The 15,285-nt window shown below is 44.4% G+C and overlaps 1 protein-coding gene across 1 annotated transcript in view; it reads left to right on the forward strand.

The window, feature by feature from the left end:
- The first annotated feature begins 1,994 nt into the window (after window positions 1-1,994).
- Window positions 1,995-15,285, forward strand: part of TSHR (thyroid stimulating hormone receptor) — a 164,348-nt gene continuing 151,057 nt past the window's right edge. The window contains exon 1 of the mRNA XM_073610320.1: window positions 1,995-2,314. The gene's annotated coding sequence lies outside the window, so the exon portion shown is untranslated. The remainder of the gene's footprint in view (window positions 2,315-15,285) is intronic.

Genomic DNA, 15,285 nt, shown 5'->3' on the forward strand with positions numbered 1-15,285 from the left:
AGTGCTAGCTGAGCCTAAAGAATTGTGCTGGAGGGAGAAGGAGAAATAGTCTGCAGCAAGTGTTGTGCAGGAGGAGAATATCTGAATTGTCCCAAACCACACAAAAAATAAATTTCTGGGCATCCCATGAATTCCTTAACCCCAGCCAAGTTCTAATCCCTCAATAAAAATACAAAAACAAAACTGATGGACTGATTCATTGTCTTGGAGTGTCTGGAAGTGAATGCCGGGCTGGGCAGGGTGACAGGTGGGCCACATTCCTAAGCAGCCCCTACGGGGTACCGCTACACTAATAAACAATAAAAACTTCAAAAATAGTCCATATGTGAAAAAGTGCTCAGTATGCAGCAGGAACTTTAAAGTGCTGAAGTGATCCAAAGTGCTCCTTAAAAAGATGGTGGCTTACTAAACGGTGTGGATCCCGAATTAAAGGGATCAACAAAGCATGTTATCCATCCAGCAATACGTGACACCCAGATCAGATTTGCATCCTAGAAATTACTCCATGCCTTATCAAATCTAATGGGGTCGGCTTTATACCGTTCTTGGATCGCTCACCAGACAATCACATATGAAAAGCAGCTCATATACAGCATAAAAAGGTTTATTGAAAACGGGTAAATCTACTTACATTTATGCAGTGAATAAGAGACTTCACATTAAAAAACACGCCGGTCACTTTATTTTACACTCCGCCGTCTCACACACACTCACCTTCTGACGCGTTTGGCACCCCAAGTGCCAAACTTGGGGTGCCCTAACCCTAAGGAGAGTGTGTGTGATTCCATCAGGAACTACAGAGTATAAAAGAGAAGAGAGGCGCCTTTAAGTGCAGCAATATGTTGCTAAGACCCCTTTCACACTGGGGCGTTTTTCAGGCGCTTTAGCGTTAAAAAAAGCACCTGTAAAGCGCCTGAAAGAAGCCTCATCTATAATCCCAATGTGAAAGCCCGAGCCCTTTCACACTGCCAGTGCCCAAAAAACGATGCTAAAGCGCCGCTTGAGACCCTTTTCACACTGGGGCGTTTTTCAGGCGTATTTCAGGCGCTGGCAGTGTGAAAGAGCTCGGGCCATCGGCACACCCAGCCCAATTGCAAAAACAGGAAAGCGCTGCAAAGAAGCTGCTTGCAGGACTTTTTTTGACGCCCCGCCAGCGCAGCGCCCCAGTGTGAAAGCACTCGGGCTTTCACATTGGGATTGCAGATGAGGCTTCTTTCAGGGGCTTTACGCTTTTTTTAACGCTAAAGCGTCTGAAAAACGCCCCAGTGTGAAAGGGGTCTAAATGTTGTACATTCATTAAATGTAACCATATTGCTACGCTTAAAAGCGCCTCTCTTCTCTTTTATACTCAGTTGTGACATGAGGCTACTTGTATATCAAGACATCGCTTGTATATCAAGTCAAAATGTATTTAAAAATTTTGCTTGTCTTGCAAAACGCTCTCAAACCAAGTTATTCTCAAACCAAGGTTTTATTGTATATTATTAGCACACCATGTGCACAATCTTTTATATTCATGTGTTGATTGTTATTTGAGATTTATTTAAAGGGACAGCGCACTACTTTTTGTAGATTTGTTGAATTTGCCCGGTGTCGGTAATATATAGATTGCAGCAGTTAATTATATCTCATTATTGGGTGCACTGAGCGCAAGAATCTGTTTTATATTATTGGAGCAGGGACAAGACCTGTTACGGATACTGTTACTTTTGTTACTTAACTGCGACAGAGAAAGGTCTGCTGTCCTGCCTTGTCAAACAGGGCTGTGATGCGTGGCGGAGCTTTGTAAATCTCAGGACCGGATGGACACAAATACACATTTTTTAGCAGGTTAAACAGTATTTTATGTATTGTAAGTTGTATGTATCTTGGCCATGTAGGTAGCTGTTTTCCTGGAGCTCAGCTTCAAGAGTGTTTTCTTGAGCATTGGATATCATTACATTTTTCCATTTCTTTTTACAGGTACCTGGTGTGTCCAGAAGAGGGCGCTGCTGTCCTTTTGGTTGTGACCCACGCAGTCCTTGAGGTTTCAGTGAGGCAGACTTGGCTGCCCGGGGACCCCCTCCCTTCTCCCTGCAGACAGGCAAAGGGGGACGAAGAGTGTTTGTGTGGAAAACGCAACTTGAGTTTTTAAGCAGCACTTGAATTGCTGCAATGAAACCTAAAGTACCTGCAGTGAAGCGGAGGCATCCCAAGAGCCAGGAGCTCCCACCACATCCAGCCATCTCCCCCGGAACCTGAGTGGAGCTGACCCCCCCACAACACGACCACACTGGGCATCACCGAAAGTCAAAGTCACATCTTCTGCAATCAGGTAATTCAGCACAATGTGTTCTTCTCCAGCTTCTGAGGAACTACAAGTCCAAGAATATCCCAAGTACAATCTTCCAGAATTGGGCAGTTTTAGCTTACATGTAAAGAACACCAGTAACTTGCGGCTATCCGGGTGTTATGGAACTACAAACATAGGTAGAGCTGTCCTGTAGAGCAGGGTATGGAACTTCAAGCCTGGATATAAAGAGGTGGATGTGTCCTGTAGAGCAGGCTTTGAAACTACAAGCCTGGATATAAAGAAGTGGAGGTGTCCTGTAGAGCAGGGTATGGAACTACGAGGTAGAGGTGTCCTGTAGAGCAGGGTATGGAACTACAAGCCTGGATATAAAGAGGTGGAGGTGTCCTGTAGAGCAGGGTATGGAACTACAAGCCTGGATATAAAGACGTGGAGGTGTCCTGTAGAGTAGGGTATGGAACTACAAACCTGGATATAAAGAGGTAGAGTTGTCCTGTAGAGCAGGTGTAGAACTACAAGTTGAGCAGGAGTTGGAGATATCTTAAAGAGGGGGGTATGAAATGACAAATGCTGGTATGAAGAGCTGGAGATGTCTTGTGGAGCAGAGCATAGAACTACCGGTCCTGCTCTGAGGAGAGGTGTCTTATAGAGCAAGGAATAGAACTACAGGTCCTGGTATGAAGAGATGGAAATGTCCTATAGGGCAGGGTATGAAACTACAAGTCCTGGTATGAGGAGGTGGAGGTGTCTTATAGGGCAGGAGGGTATGAAACTACAAGTCATGGTATGAGGAGGTGGGGATCTCTTATAGAGCAGGGTATGGAACTACAATTCCTGGTATGAAGAGGTGAAGGTGTCTTATAGAGAAGGGTATGGAACTGTATATCCTGGTATGAAGAGGTGAAGGTTTTTTATATAGCTTGGTGTGAAAAAGGTGGTGGTGTTCTACAGAGAAGAGTAGGAAATGACAAGTCCTGGTATGAGAAGGTGGAGGTGTCTTAAAGAACAGGGTATGGAAATACAAGTCCTGGTATGAAGATGTAAAGGTGTCTCATAGAGAAGGATATGGAACTACAAGTCCTGGTATGATGGGGTGGAGATGTCTTATGGAGCAGGATATTGAAAATGGTGAAGGTGTCTTATGAAGCGGGGTATGTAAGAAATGGAGGTGTCTTATAGAATAGGGTATGAAACTACAAGTCCTATATGCATAGGTAGAGGTGTCTTATAAGAAGAGATGGAGGTGTCCTCCAAAGAAGGATATGGGACTGCAAACCCTGATATGAGGGGGTGGAGGAGTCTTATAGAGCAGGGTATTAAGCTACAAGCTCTGGTATGAAAAAGTGGAGGTGTCATATAGAGCAGCGTATGGAAATACAAGTTTTGGTATGAGAGGATAGAGGTGTCATATTGGGTAATGTATTGGACTACAAGTCCTAGTATGAAAAGGTGGGGGTGTCTTAAACAGCAGGGTATTGAACTACAGGTCCTGATATGAAGAGGTGTAGGCGTCTTATGGAGCAGGGTATGGAAATGCAAGTTTTGGTATGAGGAGGTAGAGGCATCATATTGGGTAAGGTATTGGAGACTACAAGTCTTCGTATGAAGAGGTGGAGGTGTCTTAAACAGATGGGTATTGAACTACGGGTCCTGGTACCAAGGTAACGAACAACAAGTCTTGATATGAAGAGCTGGAGGTGTCTTATTGAGATGAGTATTAAACTACAAGTTTTGGTATGAAGGGGTAGAAGTGTCCTTGAGAGCAACATATGGGACTACAAGTCCTGGTATGAAGAAGCGGAGGTGTTTTATAGAGCAAGACATGAAACTACAAGTCTTGGTATGAAGAGCTGGAGATGTCTAAAGCCTCGTGCACACGATCAGATTTTTTGTTAATCTGTTTTTTGTTGCATGCTAGTCTCATGTCGAAAGTGGAGAGCTTACTCACCATACAAAAAATCTCGTAAGACAGAATACAACTTCAGAAGTGACGTAATGTGTTGACCAGTTTTGTATGTGTTCTTTCGTTTCTGAGCATGCATAGTCTTGCTCTTACGATTTTTTTTCGTAAGAAAACCGTGCTGATTAAACGAAAATCAGACGTTGAGTTCCCCTACGACAAAAGTTTTATAGTCTGCACATCCAGCTTTTGTCGGACGAAAAACCGGAATCGGCTGTCGAAAGCACCATACTAATGCTGGCCATACACTATACAGAAAATCGGCCGAACCCATTTTCGAAAAACGAACGTTCGACCGTGACCGCAAACGATCGTGCCATCATATAGTGACCGATAAATTGTTCAGTGGACATGAATAAATAATTTTTTGTTCGTTTTTTTACATATACCTAGTGCAGACAGTTCGGACGGGAAACACATTAACCTTGCAATTTATCGTACCTTCGGCAGAAATTTACCAAACTTCCCGTTCGTTTTTTTCCCACAAAAACGTCACAAACGATTATCGATTTGTGCCCATTAACTTGCCGAAAACGAACGAAGTGTCTATACGAACGATTTTTTGGCCGATTTTTCGTATAGTGTATGGCCAGCATAACGATCCGAAAATCAATCAGAAGATCGTTCGTCAGACAAATTTTTTCTTCCGATTATCGTATCGTGTGTAGGGGCCTTTATTGGGATGAGTGTTGAAATACAAATTTTGATATGAAGAGGTAGAAGCGTCCTTGAGAGCAAGGTAGGGGACTACAAATCCTGGTATGAAGAGGTCGAGGTGTCTTGTAGAGTTCTAACTAGGTTCTGATATAAAAAAAAAAAAAAATAGCATTTTTAGCCCTCACACAGGCTCTTTTTCCAGCATGGAGAACAAAAAATGAATACCTGATCCATACTCGACAACCCATTCCATAGAACACAGACAGAGAAGTGGATTTTGATTGACGGTTGAAAGATGCTGTCGGAAGTTATCAATTGCTCTGTGTTTGAGTGTTCATGTGTTTGTCTACAATGTAGCATTTCTAAAGAATCTGATTTGGTGTCATTCCCCAATCTAACTAGTTTCGGAAGAATTTCAGCATCTTTTTTAATAGTGGCTTTTATTTTATTATATGATCAACGTGCAAGTCGATTAAAACAATCAAATCCACAAACAATCTAATAGCCATAACATCCCTTCCAGTCGATTTAGACTAGAGTTAGATCGGATTTAATCAAACTAAAGCTGGAAATATAAGCTAATTTTTTTTCCATTCCACTAGCAGACAGATGCGTGCATCAATACGTGCAATGCTGATGCAGGGATCTCTTTCGATGTTCTATTATATTCTGACAGCGGAGAATCCCACACACCCCCCCCACCCCACCCCCAAAACCAGAATAGACAGATCAAGCTGCAGCTATTGGCTGCAAACACTGATGGAATGCTGGTTTTCCAGCATGGCCATACGACAGACACCATTTTGTTAGACAGTAGTATGCATGGACCGACATTCAACTGGTTTCTGCTGAACCACCCAATTTTCAGTCTGTGTATGCCCTGCTTAAGTTGATCGGCCAGGGTGGATAATTATTGATTTTGGCTTTGCATTGATCGGCAGCATTGATGTACTTTTTAGGCTGATCTGCATCTATATCTGTGAGTTCATTCCATGTCATCACATTAAACTGAATAGAAGGATAAGGCTCCAAAATGCATCTAAAATGAGCATGTGATCCATTAAGACAAATGAAATTGTATTACATGTACATGAAGGCACCATATAGAAACGTCACTGAAACTTATAAATGTAAATATTGTACGTTTAAATACTATATATATATCTCCACATCTTAGGCATGATTTCATGTTTTATAAGTAAAGCTGGCCATATACAGAGCAAATTTCAGACAGTTCCTGATGAAATTCAAGCCGTGGGTGGCAATGTTGGCCAATTCTTCAGTTGAAAAATGAAAGGAGTCGGGCAGAAGATTGTTGACCAAACAGTGGCTGCATCCAATCAGCCACAGTCATTGTTTGAGTATTCTGACAGCCGCAGGTTGCCGGCTCTCAGGATACAATAGCTGGTATGGGGATATTCTTCCATTCACACTGTTTAGTGTGGATGGGGAAATTGATAGAGAAAAATCTGACAGTGTATGGTCTGCTTAACCTGTTTCCATGCGTTTTTAAACAAGCTCTATACACTTTTAAATAACCAATCCAATTTGTTTTTATACAAAATTTGGGTTGTTTATTATAGGAGCGGAGAATGTTCAATGCAAAGTGAATGTTAGTTGCCTGTTCAATAGAAGCACTTGCTGCATTGTCCACAATATTTTAATTCTTCTTCGCTGAGAATAACTTTGTTTAATAATGTTACAATTGGAGCTTTGCTGCTAAGGTAGATTCACACTAATAGCCCTTGCACACTGGGGCGGGGGGCGGCGTCGGCGGTAAAACGCCTCTATTGTTAGCGGCGTTTTACCGTCGGTATGCGGCCGCTAGCGGGGCGGTTTTACCCCCCGCTAGCGGCCGAGAAAGGGTTAAATACCACCGCAAAGCGCCTCTGCAGAGGCACTTTGCCGGCGGTATAGCCGCGCCGTCCCATTGATTTCAATGGGCAGGAGCGGTAAGGGAGCGGTATACACACCGCTCCTTCACCGCTCCGAAGATGCTGCTGGCAGGACTTTTTTTACCGTCCTGCCAGCGCATCGCTCCAGTGTGCAAGCCCTCGGGGCTTGCACACTGGATACACAGCAGCGGCACTTTCGGGGCGGTTTGCAGGCGCTATTATTAGCGCAATAGCGCCTGCAAACCGCCCCAGTGTGCAAGGGCTCATGATCCCCTCTCAAGCATCTCTTCTCCAGAGAGAATAAGTTCAGTGCTGACAACTTTTCCTCATAACTAATATCCTCCAGACCTTTTTATTAGCTTTGTTGCCCTTCTTTGTACTCGCTCCATTTCCAGTACATTCTTCCTGATGACTGGTGCCCAGAACTGGACAGCATACTCCAGGTGCGGCTGGACCAGAGTACATGGGAACGTGTAGCTATCAATAGATGCATTTTGGAGGGCACCTCACCAAAACACATTGATTAACAATTGGCCTCGACTAAGTGGTGCCTTACCATTGTGTATACTTGACATGAACCCACCCCAGCCCCAAAGCTCCAATTGAATTATTAAACAGAGGATTCCCATTGAGGAAGTATTCTGGACATAGGAACCATTGGGTGTGTTATTATTGGATATAAGAACCATTTGGTGTTCTACCATTAGATATCAGAACCATTAGGTGTTCTACCATTAGATATAGGAACCATTGGGTGTTCTACCATTGGATAAAGGAACTATTGGGTGTCTTACCAATGGATATAGGAAACATTGGGTGTCTTATCAAAGGATATAGGAACAACCGGGTGTCTTACCATTAGATATAGGAACCTTTGGGTGTTATACCATTGGATATAAGAACCACTGGGTGTCTGTACAATTTGCAGGAACCAGTCCTGCTGATAATGGACTTTACTGGCACCCACACGAGACAGAATCCAATTTGTTCAAAATATCAATCTTTATTTACAATACTTTAAAAATAATGCACAACGCGTTAGTAAATTGTAAAACCAGTAATATCACAATATGATACATATGTCCCACTTGGGGTCACTATACAGACACCTCCTACTATTATATTGGTACTCCAGACTTAGAGAGTGGAGGTGTGTGTAATTCATCCGCTGGTCTAATTTATTTGGTCTAACCATTGGGTGTCTTACCTTCGGATATAAAAACCATTGGGTGCCTTATGATTGGATATATGAACCATTGGGTGTCTTACCACTGGATATAGGAAACATTGGGTGTCTTATTAAATGATATAGGAACCACTGGATGCCTTTCTATTGGATAAAGGAACCACTAGGTGTTTTATTATTGGACAAAGGAACCATTGGGTTTCTTACCATTGGCTATAGGAATCGCTGGCTATCTTATCATTGGATGTTGGAACCATTAGGTGTTGAGCCATTGAACATTGGAACCATTGGGTGTCTTACCATTGAATATAGGAACAATTGTGTGTCTTACCATTAGATATATAGTAGGAACCATTGGGAATCTCACCATTATATACAGGAACCATTGGGTATCTTACCATTGGGTGTCTTACCATTAGATATAGGAACTATTGGGTGTCTTACCATTAGATAAAGGAAGCACTGGGTGTGTAACCATTAGATATAGGAACCATTATTGGGTGTCCTACCTTTGGTTATAGGAACCATTGACTATCTTACAATTAGATATAGGAAACATGGGGGCGTGGCCTGAGCAGGGCATGTGAGCGGTCGCACTACACGGAGCTCCCGCTGTTAATCCTCATCTGATCCTTCTCCCGCTACCAATTCGGACTCTCACCTACCCCATCTGCCGCCGGACACCCCCGTGATTCCCGTAGTGCTTACCCCGCGCTGCACGGTCCTCATGAAGCCCCGTATGGGGGATAAAGAAACCGAGAACGGGCACAGCATGGAGATCCAAGATGGCGCCGACACCCCTCAGGCGCAGAGGACGGCGAGAGGCTCCGCTAAACAGCATGACGGCGGCGGTAAGTCTCATACTGCCCAAAAGCACCAGGGGAAAGACCAGGGGAAAGACCAGGGGAAAGACCAGCCTAGAGACATGCTGTACTATGCACAGAAGTTGCAAGGGGCAGGCTGCTCAAGTCCTTCATCCATGCAGGCCCTTCCTTATGACACTAGCAGAGGCCGCAGCCCTCCAGCATTAGATGACACAGTGCCGCTGGAATCATCCCTGATCTCTACCCCTGATATGTTTGACATGCTGCAGGATGATTCACAACAACCCACACTGAATGATATATTGCGTGCTGTGCACCGCTGTACTGCCTCAGTGGATGGCTTAAAGGAGCAGTTTGGGGGTCTTGCAGAAACGGTCTCTCTATTAAGGCAAGACCTCCAGAAAATCAGGGAGAGAACCACAGCAGTGGAGGGCAGAATTAGCGATGTGGAGGACCAGATGCCCCCACTTACTAGAGACACCAGAACAGCACTACAGCAGGCGACGCAAGCTAACGCCAAAACTGACGACATTGAGAACCGTCTCAGACGGAATAATGTTCGCATTGTGGGACTTCCAGAAAAGGTGGAGGGCAGAGACCCAACGGCATTTGTGGAGCAATGGCTGCAGGACACTTTTGGCAAGGAGGCTTTACACCACTATTTGCAGTAGAGAGGGCACACCGCACACCGCCGCGACCCCACCCCCCAGGCAACCCGCCAAGATCCATGCTGGCGCGTCTACTGAATTAAAAAGACCGTGAGATCATACTTAAGCTAGCGAGGGAAAGAGGCTCCGTCCATTTTAATGGGACAAAAATCTCATTTTACCCAGACTTTTCTGCTGAGGTGCAGCGAAAAAGGGCCAAATTTGCAGAGGTGAAGAAACGCCTGCAAAAACTTCAAGTAACATATGCCATGCTGTTCCCAGCTAAGCTACGCATTACTGCCAGAGGTCAGGCTACTTTTTTCGAATCGGCAACGGAAGCGACATCATGGCTAGATCATAATGAACAAGACCTACGGAGACGCCGAGAGAATGAAAGGGGTGATTGATGGCTGGATAATAATCCTGATAAGGTCGGTAAGCTGTTGGCGGATGGTTACAATACATGGTTAACGGGACACTTCTCATTAAGCCAATTTCAGCGTTTTGAACGGGCTCAAACAAACCACTGAAATGAGCTCAATACCACAATGGGTGAGTCGCATCCACAAGATCTTGCAGATCACCAATAGGTCCCAGTTTCAGGGACAGGTTAACAGTTGCCCGGTTGGCACAAGTTCGATTGACTGTTATGAATCTAAAGAAGCAAGGGGACGGTCTACTTTCATCCCATATCGATGGGCCAAGGATGGCCATAATAACACCAGGGACTGTCTCCCCCGTTTCATTTCTGTTGCGCAGTTGCGCCTTGCTCTAAGTTACACTCTCTGCTGCATCATATCACTAAATCTAAATCTTGGTCAGTTTATGGCCATGGGCTATCACAAGGAACTGCCTACATTCTCACAGACATGGGACACTTCACCTTCCAGGTGCGAGGCCGGCTGGCTCTTGCTCCACCTGGATAAGAATTTAACTTACTGGATATGGCTACTACAATAATGGTGTCCTGGAATGTCCGAGGTGTACATGATCCACTAAAACGCACAATGATAAGTTCATGTTTAAAGAAGTTTCACCCTGCTATTGTGGGGTTGCAGGAGACTCACCTCACAAAGGATACAGTGGGACTCCTGCAGTACTCATGGGTGGGCAGGGCTTATCACTCCACACACTCTGCGTTTTCTCGTGGAGTGAGTGTGTTGGTTCATAAGTCCCTGGCCTACCAGGAATTAGACTCTGCTATTGATCCATTAGGTAGATATGTATTCATTCACTGCAAGCTGTTTACTTTGACCCTGATTATTGCTTTTGTTTACATTCCCCCCTGTTTTCTAGAGAGATATTGCAGCTCCTGCTGACGTACCTGGTTGACAAGCCTGATATACCCACTATAATTATGGGTGATTTTAACGGGTATCTTGACCCAAAACTTGACAGACATCCTCCGGTCCAAGCTCCACTGGGGGGAAGAGGCACTATTTTGAGCCGCCTGCTGGTGGAGGTTGGCTGGATAGATGTCTGGAGAGCAAAAAACCCAACATCCAAACAATTCTCATGTTTTTCTAAATCACATAGCTCGCTCTCACGCATTGACTTATGTGTGGGGTCCTCGCATGTTGTAAATCTAATTACCAAAGTTGAGTATTTTCCTAGAGGGGTGTCAGATCACTCCCCAATAGTAACACACCTGATAACGCGCCCTGAGGTCTCTTTGCCCAAAGCTCCTTGGAAACTTAATGCCTTTTGGCTAAAGCTTTTCACGTCCCAAGAAAGGGTAATGAAGCAAATTGAACAATACTTTTATGAGAACCGACTTCATCCGGATGGTGCAACTAAATTGGATGCTTTTAAGGCATGTCTTAGGGGCACATTCATAACAGAAATAGAAACCATTAAACATAATTCATCGGCCCTCGTGAAACAGGTTGAAGACCAGGTGCGGCGGCTTGAGTTATCCTATGTCACGGATCCTTCTGAATCTGCAAGGGAGGCGTGGATATCGGGACAGGATTCCCTGGACCGGTTGAGATCCTCCAATGCAGAGCAGAAACGATTTTTTAACTAAGCAAGCTTTTTACGAGGAAGGGGAAAAGACTGGTCGGTTACTGGCCAGAATTGCCAAGTCTCAGCAGTCGTCACCGGCTATAGGAGCTATCAGGTGCTCAAATGGGAGATTAGTAAATGACACTGAATCAATTATTAATGAACTAGCGTCCTTCTATCAAGATTTATATAAGCCATGTGAGAACTATACAGATGAGGCATTACAGGAGTACATAGACAAGATTTCCCTGCCTGTCCTGTCGTGTCAGGCGCGCATGGAACTGGAGGCCCCAATTATGCTGGACGAATTGAAGGAGGCGGCTGCCTCCTTTTCTACGTGCAAGGCGCCAGGGGATGATGGGCTCCCAATGGAGGTGTACACACAATACGGGGAGGCGATTTTACCGAAATTGCTGGAGGTATTCAACTCATCCTTTAAATCAGGAAAGCTACCAACATCCATGACAAGGGCCAATATTCCATTACTACTTAAACCCGGTAAGGACCCTGTAGATCCCAGTTCATACAGGCCTATCTCGCTACTGCAGAGTGACATGAAATTACTGGCCAAAATTCTGGCCCTAAGGGTTAATAGAGTTATCTCTTCCATCATACATCCTGACCAGGCAGGTTTTATGCCCAAGAAGTCAACCGCCACGACGACTCTTTCTGAACATGCAGACCCAAAGAGAGGTGACCGGCAGTAGGGCACTGTTGTCTCTTGACGCTAATAAAGCATTCAACAGTGTTAGCTGGCGATACCTGTGGGCTGTACTGTTCAGATTCGGGTTCGGTCCTAGGTTTATTACATGGGTACGGCTGCTGTATGCTTCACCGCAGGCAGCGGTGCGAGTAACGGACAGGATGTCACAGGTCTTCGCACTGGGTAGGGGGACCAGGCAGGGGTGCCCCTTGTCCCCCCTGCTATTTGCGTTGGCCATTGAACCACTTGCCGCACAGGTCAGAGAATGTCAGCAGATTAAGGGATTTAGATATGGTGAAGTGCATGAGAAGATAATGCTTTATGCGGATGATATGCTCCTCTTTTTGGAGGACGTGGACGCCTCATTGTCCCATGCAATGTCCCTGATTGCAGACTTTGGCCACTATTCAGGTCTTACGATTAACTGGTCCAAGTCTGCATTGATGTTTTTGGACGAGACTCCGGATTTGCGGGCGAGTCTCCCGTGTCCGGTCCCAGTTGTAACCTCCTTTAAGTATTTAGGCGTCTACATATCCCCCAATTTGAATGATTACTACAAACTAAACATATACCCCCTACTGACACGTTTTAGAGACAAAATAAATATATGGAACAGACTTAAAATATCCTTGGCGGGGAAGACGAATCTCATAAAGATGATTCTGATGCCCCAGCTCCTATACATGCTGCATAATACGCCGATAGTTATCCCCCTCAAAATATTTAGAGTTGTTAATACGCTATTCAGAACACTGCTGTGGCACAACAAGCCCCCTAGGATCAAGTTGGAGCAAGTGCAATATCCAAAGGAGGGAGGAGGTCTTGCACTCCCCAATCCTTGGATATACTATCTGGCGGCACAATTACAACATCTAATAGGGGCTATGGCTCCATCCCCTGCAGGCTCCTCGGCCAAACTTCTGCTGAGGGGAGCAGGGGTGGAATCCATACCAGAGGGACTAGAGGCTCAGAGATTCCAGAAACCCAATAAACAGATGCCAACTTACGCACTTCTCCAAAAAGTATGGAACAAGGTTAAACAGCTGCAGCATGTCACGGGATACACCGCCTACAGCCCAATATGGGAAAATAATTCCTATGAGGAACTGGCCAAAATTAGGCAGGGTTCTAGATGGCGCCCTCTGGGAATTACTCACCTAAAACACATATTTCAGAATGGGAAACTGCTATCTTTTGCAGACTTGCAGTCTGAATATGCATTACCATCTACTATGCTGTTTTATTACCTACAATTACAACATGCAATACAGGCGCAGGGTAGGGCAGTGGAGTGGGTACAGTCACCCACCCCTATTTTTCACATATTACAAGAGGCAACAGACACAAAGGGTATAATATCTCAATGCTACCTCATGCTTCTGTCCTCTTTTCTAGAGGGGCATCCCATGAAGGCGGTGTCACAATGGGAAGAAGACTTGGGACCCATTACAGGGGAGCAGTGGGAGGAGGCCCTTCAAGCTGTCAATACATGCTCCCTGAACGTTTCACAAAAAGTTTCCCAATTATATATTTTGCTGAGAGTGCATTATACACCAGTAAAACTACACAAAATGGGGAGGTTACAAGATCCACTGTGTAGCAGGTGCAGAAATGCGCCAGGTGATCTGATTCATCTCCTCTGGCGATGCCCCAAACTCCATAGATACTGGACAGGGGTTATGACCTTACTCAATAGTGTTTTTCAAACTAATGTTCCCCTTGACCCGTTGGGATGCCTTCTGGGAATACTGGAAGAGGCCATCCCGGAGAATATAACTAGAATGGCCTTTGCCAGAGCCCTATTTCAGGCGAGAAAAACAATACTTCTGCACTGGAAATCAGCCACACCACCGTTGGTTAAAATGTGGATCCAACAGATGGGTAGTACCCTGGTTATGGAAAAGTACATATATCAGCATAGGGGGAACCCAGGGAAATTTGATAAGCTATGGGATGCATGGCTGGATACCCCAGGTATAAGTCCGGTAGAACTGGTACAAATGAGATTACTTAGAGGTATATAGAGATGTTTGGGATTGTGAGCAGAGGAGATACTATGTGAATCCTGGAGCAATGTCATGGATGTCAAAGATATGAGACAGTGGTATAAGGGAGGGGGGAGGAGGAGAAGGACAACAGACATACTGGTTAAAAAGAAATTTATTAAAAATGTATCCGTTAATTTTCAGTTGTATATGTAAATGTGAACTTGTCAACAAGGGGAAAAAGGCCTAATTGAATGTACACATAACATATAACTGACTGTACAGAATGTGATAACCAAAATGTATAGTGATATTGTATGTTTTATGAGGAATAAAAACTTTGTTGATTTAAAAAAAAAAAAAAGATATAGGAAACATCGGGTGCCTTACAATTCCTCCATCTGTGGATGTCTTATTAAATGATATAGGAACCATTGGATGCTTTCTATTGGATAAAGGAGCCACTGGGTGTTTTATTATTGGACAAAGGAACCATTGGGTTTCTTACCATTGGCTATAGGAATCGCTGGCTATCTTATCATTGGATGTAGGAACCATTAGGTGTTGAACCATTGAACATAGGAACCATTGGGTGTCTTACCATTAGATATATATTAGAAACTATTGGGTCGCTTATCATTATATACAGGAACCATTGGGTATCTTATCATTGGGTGGGTGTCTTACCATTAGATATAGGAACTGTTGGGTGTCTTACCATTAGATAAAGGAAGCATTGGGTGTGTAACCATTAGATATAGGAACCATTATTGGGTGTGTAACCATTAGATATAGGAACCATTATTGGGTGTCTTACCTTTGGATATAGGAACCATTATTGGGTGTCTTACCTTTGGATATAGGAACCATTATTGGGTGTCTTACCTTTGGATATAGGAACCATTGACTATCTTACAATTAGATATAGGAAGCATCGGGTGCCTTACAATTCCTCCCTCTGTGGTAGAGCTGCACTGCCGACTATTGTAATTGAGCAGCCCCAGGACCCACAGCTGTCTGAATACCTGAACAGTGACTGCATCTGATAGGACACAATCACTGTTTGGCCAACAAGTTTCCACCCGGCTCATTCGATTTTAAATTGACTTTTGTTGAGCCGGACGAGGCCTGCAT

The sequence above is a fragment of the Aquarana catesbeiana genome, linkage group LG13 (genome assembly GCF_042186555.1).
Source record: "Aquarana catesbeiana isolate 2022-GZ linkage group LG13, ASM4218655v1, whole genome shotgun sequence".
Taxonomy (NCBI): domain Eukaryota; kingdom Metazoa; phylum Chordata; class Amphibia; order Anura; family Ranidae; genus Aquarana; species Aquarana catesbeiana.